Genomic DNA, 7408 nt, shown 5'->3' with positions numbered 1-7408 from the left:
GGCCTCTCAGCTCGTGAAAGAAAAGCCTAAAATATGTGTGGGCCAAAATAAAGGTCCACCAACATAACCAAGTTGGCGGCACCCACAAACTCATCTATTGCAACCATGCGTTCCCCTATATTGCAACGGTTATATATTATTGCAATAGCACCTACTGTATAGCAATGGTTTCAGTATTTGTTGTTATAACCAAGATTTCTTTTGCAACAATACCATTTTTGTTGCTATATCTAATACTAGTTGCAACGATTCATATTAGCGTTGCAATATCTAAGACTCATTTGCAACATTGTCTATTTTCGTTGCAATAACCAAGATTCCTTTTGCAACCACACTATTTTCATTGTAATAACCAAGATATCTTTTGCAACAACACTGAGTTCGTTGCTATATCTAAGACTCTTTTGCAACGCACGATAGTACTTATTGCAACGTGCTATAATCATTGCAATATGGACAACTAATTGCCACTAGTGGCGGGCCCACTTAGATTCAATGGTATTCAATTGAATACCCATTATTTTTGCAAAAAAAATTCATATACATAGTGTATTTTAGATATATGTATGAAAAAAACAAAAATACAGAAGCTAGCATAGACATTTCACTCAAAAAGGCCCACCGGAGGCCAACCTCGCTCTCCCTCGACTGGCCCAACTGGCCCATCCGGCCCATCCGGCCACTCGATTGCCCCCCACCCCCACGCGTGAGCACGCACACACCAGAATCACGCACCACGGCCAGTGCGCTCGAACCCTAGGCGGCGTCCGGCGGCGGCGGCGACGGATTGGCGGTGGCGGCGCCCGGCGGCAAGCGGCGGCTGGCGGGCTGGGACTGGGAGGGTGCCTGGCGGTAAGCGGCGGCGGGCGGCCTGCGCGGCTGCGCGGTCGCGCGGAGCCGGAGCGGTGGCGTCGCGGCGGCCGACGGGCCGGCGGCGGCGGGCGGCCTACACACTACTGGGCGGCGGTAAGCGGTGGCCGGCGGCCTGCACGGCGCGGAGCCGAAGCGGCGGCGCCGCGGTGACCGACGGGCCGGCGGCGGCACGCGCGCAACGCGCTACGGGCCGCCGTGGGCGGCTGGGTGCGCCAGGCTTCAGCGCCGCGACTCGCCGGCTCCGCCCTCCGCGAGTCCAGTCGGCCGACGCGGGCACACGGCCACGGCCAGCCCCAAGCCCCCAAGGCCCCTACTGTCTACTGATTTGAGGATTTTGTGAGCTGCTATTCCTGATTGTTTGTCAAATGAGGTGAGAATTTTCAATTGTTTGTCAAATTGGGATAGCACATCATCGCTCATTTTCAAAGCATTGCAGAACGGAAAGTTGTCCTATAGCTTGTAAGTTGTAATCTTTGTTACCATTTTGCTATTTTAGCCTCTATTTATTTCACATGTTGCCAGTTTGATATGTTGATCATTAGTAGCTGGACAATTTCAATTTGTGATCAATTTTATTAATCAATGATGCTACCACTTAATTATGTGTTATAAAACTATAATTTATTTTGTCAAAAAAAATTTCTTGCCATCTCCAATTTTGAATACCCATACTCCAGATCCTGCGCCCGCCACTGCTTGCCACCATTATAAAATAGCGTGGCAATACATCGCCGCAATTACAACCAACAAATATTCGTTGCAATATAGTGTACCTATTGCAATGACTAAGTTGTTGTCGCAACGCTACACAAATGGTGGCAATATGACACCCCTATTGCAACCAAAACGGACTATTGTCGTAATAACCCCTATGTATTGCAACGAAAGTCGCCTGTTGCAAAAAAATTAGTCGCATTAGTGACAAAACCTTGTAGTGTGCGCGATTGTTTCCCGCTTGTTACTTGCACACCTTGGAGAATTAAGCGTTGTTTGATTACACCATTAACTTCGGGCATCTCTAAGGTAGCAAGGTTACTTACCTTTCCCTTTTAGCTTTGAACTCTTTTTCTGAGTGTTTTGTTTTTTTATTATGTTGTTTTGACTTTCACAGCTGGCTTGCATTATCCAGACTTCTAGACCCATGTCTGCGGAGGAACTTGCTGCACAAGCTGGGCTTTAGATGAGGCTGGACAGCCTAACTAGTCTGAGCAAGTTGAGCAAGTTTCGGGGGATCAAGACCTGGACAGAGCCGTTATCAAGGCCACGAGGTTGAGCTTCAGTGAAGAGGACTCATCGAGCAGCGGTAACTCCAATTCGAGCTCTAAGGCTGACGAGGCTGAGGGCGGAGGTGAAGGTGCTGCTGGCGACGAGGGTGAAAGCAGCGAGGACATAATAGGAGTCGACGTGAAGGTATCTAAGTTAGTGGCTGTGAAAGACGCGTATATCCCCACCATGCGCTTCGGGAGGTCCTCGATTTCTGAAAAAACTATAAAGCTTTACGAGAAGAAGGGGTACTTCCCCGAAGGTGCTGGTAGGGTGGCTGCTGACAAAGAGATTCCTGCGCCTGAGTATGGCGAGGCCATTCTATTCAAAGACTTTTTTACCGCTGGTTTGAGATTCCTGTGCGACAAGCTGCCTCGATCTTGGATCGATACAGGGTGAAGCTTCACCATGTTACGCCCAACTCTTTTGTTGGTCTGTCCATGTTTTACTAGGTGCAGCGCACGTGTGGTGGTTATATTGGTGTAGACAGCTTTGCAAGACTTTTCAAGCTTCATATTCAGAAGAAGAGGACCACCTTCGATGGCGAAGATGGTGTGTTCAAGAACCAGTTTGGATGCTGCACCAAAACATGCGGAGGAAAAATGAGAAGCAGGGGATCAAGAGGGTTGAGTTGTCGTACGCGCAGAAGAATAGATGGGATGATGCCTGGCTCAACCACTGGTTCTAAGTGAAGATTGAGTCAACTGAGCCCGCTGGTAGAAGCCAACCAGTTTATCCTTTCTATGCGCCCCTTAACCCTATGGACGTGGCTACAACTCCTACATTCTCAAGGATGAAAAAAGGTTAAGGAGCGCGAGGCTGCCTTTATTGCAGCCTCGAAGTCAATTCCTGGGTGAGACATTGTGGAAGAGTTCCCGGCTTCGATCATATGGCCACTTTCTGCCGGATGGGGATCAATTGAGATTGTACCCAAGCAGGTTCCATGGAAAGAAAGTCCCTTGCCTTACCCTCGCTTCGGGGTGAAGCTACCTGGGGATGTTAATCCCATTCTCTACGCTGAAGAGATTGAGAGGCACGCTGTTGTTATCATTGGTCCAGTTTCTAAAATGGAGCTAAAATCCCTCAAGAAGATTGTAAGCATGAGCTTTGGGTGAATCGAGTTTTTGATTAACTTGGTATTGATGTGGTGCCACGCCCCCAGGCTCGAGGAAAGAGGTCTCGTGGACCTGGCGGTGGCGGCAGGGGTAAAAGAAGAAAAGTTGAGAGCAGTTCTGCCAAGGTAGTTTCCCAGCCCAGTGTGGTGCTCGAGGCTACGAAGGTAAAGTTAAAGACTTCTAGCCTCGAGTATCAGAAGAAGAAAGAGAAGGTTGGGCAGAGTTATTCCAGCACGGCTACAAAGTTATCTGCCCAAGCCACTTCTAAGGCTGTCCCCAGTGTGACTGTGCCCGAGGTTTAAGCGGCCAGTGCCCTGGCTGGGATGAAAGTGAAAAAATCTGCGAAGAAATCCCGATTTGCTCAAGTCGTTGGAGATGATGAAGTTATAGAAATAGATGCGAATATGTCGGCTGCTTCCCATACTGTACCCGAAGATATTTTGTTGGCTAACTTTTTCAGCTCTCTAACTTGTTTAGTATGTGTTGGCAGCCACTTTATACTGATGCTTGTCTTGGCAGTCCATCATAGTCGGCAAGGTTGCTAGGGAGAGAGCCGAGGCCCGGCAGAAAGGCATGTTGGCCCAGAGTGAGAAGGTGACGCTGCTCGAAGCTAGAGTTGCTGAGCTTGAGGAGCAGAACAAGATTTTGCTTGGCTTGAAGAGTGAGCTTAATGAGATTAACTCCGGATTTAAGAAAAACAACAACTTGTGGATGAACATTTGCAGTGAGCTTGTAGAGAAAATTGAGAAACTTGTCAAGGAGAATGAGAAACTTGGTCACAGCTTGGATGATAATGCTAAGCTTATAGAGAACCTTTGAAGCGCTGTAGAGAAAGACGCACGTTCTATTGCGGAGGAAGCGAAAGGTATTCATCTTATGGTTATCGAGCTTCAAGAAAAAAGCGAGTACATCGACAAAGCCAAGGGCGCTCTTAAAGAAAAATTCTCTAAGCTCTACGAGGAGTACAAAGCTGCTCTCATGCCTTTTGGCGCTGAACTTCTTCCATATCTAGGTGGTGGAGATGTGTATGACATATTCAATATGGTGAAAGAGGAGTTTGAAAGTCTACCCGAGGTTATCTCGGGCCTTAGTGACTTTGCTGCATCTTTTTGCCTGGATAGTACTCTTCAGCTTCTTTAGAAATAGGACTACAACCACTTCTTAGCTCTTGTGGGTCGAAACTACGCTTTCCCTTCCGCCTTAGAACTGGGTGCAGAGGAGAAGTCCAAGAATGTGAGGGCTATGAAATTGAGCATTTTCAGGCAGCTTTGGACTGCGTCGGGTCAGGAGTATACATAGCAGCTTGCACGAGAGAAACTTGCACAAACTAGGGAAAAGGAAGCAAAGCTCGAAGCCGAAGGCAAGGGTGGTGATGATGCAGAAATGGCCTAGTAAATCCTAGGGTTGCATGGAAATTATTTTGTAAAGATAGACCTTGCTGTAAAATATTTGGCACGATTACTAGCGAAGTTTGTAAATATTTAAGGCTTGGCTGGAACATGTCCTTCCAAGGCTATCCAGCTTTTGTCAATTTGAAACTTGGTTTGATTTCTATGATTTTTAGGTTAATTCTAGTTGGAAAGACAACAATGTCGTTGCATCAAGGAATGATGAACGTTCTGCTTCCTTGGAAAACGTCACCCCCTCGGCTTCTTTGTGCTATGGCTTTGTTTGTCTTTTCATTTAGTTAACGGAAGCTGGTGGTTGAGAGTCTTGAAAAATTTCGCCCCAATCCTTGTCGACCTTGCTGTGTGGATTTTGACCGAAGCTAAACTCCCTTTTGCAGGGTGTCTTGTGAACTTTGTGAGAAATCATCACCTGTTTCTTAGATCCCTTCAATGGTAAACTTATTTTGGGCTTCTGTTGAAAAAGATCAAGGAAGCCGGTGCAGGTTGCGAGATAAGTCAACTAAAAACTTGTTCCCGAGTTTTGTTGACTTAGAAGAATAACGGAAGTTCGGTTGATATCGCAACTTCTAGTTGCTTCAACCTAAAAGTCTTGAGAAATGAAGATGTTATCCTGAGGAAGCGAGAGGGAGGGAGAGATAGAGAGAGATGCTGATTCACGCTAGGAAAGCAACTTTGGGCCGAGGCTAAGGTCTTTTCGCGTGAAAGGACAAAATTGGTTTCCTTATTTTGAAAAAACGTCACTTGCCCCCTTGTCCTTTTGCGAGAAGGATGAGAGGGTTGGCCTAAGGTTGCTTCTACTCAAAGAGCCATGTTGATTTCTTAAAAACATCACCCCACATTGAGGAGCAAAAGCACTTAACCAACCTAGACTGTCTCGATCTTAGATACTTAGAAAACTTTGGATGAGATGAAGAGGGAAATGTCTGTATTTGCACTGTTACGGTAACTCTAGCTGAGGCTAGACTCTTCATGCGGAAGGACAAGGAACCTTGATTTTTGAAAAACGTCACGCCCCTCCTATCCTTGCGTAGGGGGAGTCTAGTCCAAGGGTATCTTCATGTCGGGTGCCTTCCTTGCTTGCTGTGGACGACACTTTCTAAGCTAGAGAACCGACGTTAAGACCGGTGATGTTTTGGTCAAGAGAGTATGCTTTTATATGCGTATAGTGCACTTTTTCACTGTTTAGAATATACAAGAATGCAAGGCCGTTGCCGTTAGGCTCGCCCAGAACCGCTAGTTATCCCTCGCAATGAAACTGAGATCATAGGGGGAACTCATTTCATTAAATGTTGAAAGTTTTACATGGATCTGCCTCGTTAAAAACCTTACCTCCAGAATGGAGCCCCCCTAGCAAGGAAAAGAGTACAATCCAGAATCGATGGTGTAAAAGTGCTATAAAGTAAAAGTATTACCTTCGGCATTGTTTATAACTTCACAAGCCGAAGGTAACGATGAACAGTGTTTTATGGGTAATACTTGCGTAGGCTATCTATGTTCCAAGAATGCAACAACTTCCGTGCCAAGTTGATCCGTGAGGTGGAAGGACCCTAGCCTGTTGCTTCTTGTGATGATGTATGGCCCCTCCTAGGCCTCCTGCAATTTTTTGGGGTTTTCCCGGTTCTTCTTCCTCTTGATGACGAGGTCACCCACTTTGATCTCCCTTTGCACTCCCTTCTTGTTTCTCCATTTTCTTGTTTCTTTCTGGTATTTATCAATGTTATCTGTGGCCTACAGTATTTCGAGCTCAATCATGTCCTTTTCAACTTTGATGGTGTCTTCGATGTCTTCAGAGCGCAGCACCCTTAAGCTATTGTTTTTGATTTCCTCAGGTGTCACAGCCTCGGAGCCAAAAAGTAGTCTGAATGGGGTAAAACCCATTGCTCGAGACTCGGTGGTGTTGTGTGACCAGATTACCCTTGAGAGTTCGTCGACCCATTTTCCCTTTTTTTGATCAAAGAGGCATTTCTTAATTGCTGAGAAAATCAAACCATTTGCTCTCTCCACTGCACCATTTGACTAGGGGTGGTATACTGAGGCGAACTTTACCTTCATACCAAGGCTAGAGCAGAATTCTTTGAAATTGTGGAAGTCAAATTGTTTACCGTTGTCTACGGTTAGTTCTCTGGGCACCCCGAATCTGCAGACAATGTTCTGCCAAAACAATTTTTGAACCGATCATGAGGTTATCGTCACCAGTGGTTTTGCTTCAATCCATTTTGTGAAGTAGTCCACCGCCACCATGGCAAACTTGCAATTTCCCTAGGCTGTTGAGAGCAGCCCCACTAGATCCACTCCCCACCTTTGCAGAGGCCATGTTGGTGGGATGAGTTGAATTGGTAGCAATGGGGCATGCCCTTGATTTGCTATTTTTTTAAAAAGCTTTACAGCCTCGCACGAGACTCTGTGCATTGCGAACAGCTAAAGGCCAATAGAAACCTTGCCTCAACGCCTTGCTCACCAGTGCCCTGGATCCGATATGAGACCTGCAAAAACTTTTGTGGATTTCAGCTAGCAACTCCTTTCCACTTTCTGTGTCAATGCAGCGAAGCCAAGGTGTTTATATTCTAGTTTTGTATAGTTCACCATCTATGATTGAGTAACCCCTGGCCTTTTGCTTCAGCCTGCTTAACTCAACTTTGTCATGAGGCTCGAAGTATCCTCTCATATAAGCCATGATTTGAGCCCTCCAATCGAAGCTCTGGATTGCATTTATGGCTGTCGAAGCTAGCTCTTTTGTTGATGGAGTTT

This window comes from Setaria viridis, chromosome 7, assembly GCF_005286985.2.
Source record: "Setaria viridis chromosome 7, Setaria_viridis_v4.0, whole genome shotgun sequence".
Taxonomy (NCBI): domain Eukaryota; kingdom Viridiplantae; phylum Streptophyta; class Magnoliopsida; order Poales; family Poaceae; genus Setaria; species Setaria viridis.
The sequence above is the reverse complement of the archived record's forward strand: the minus strand, read 5'-3'. Positions refer to the sequence as shown.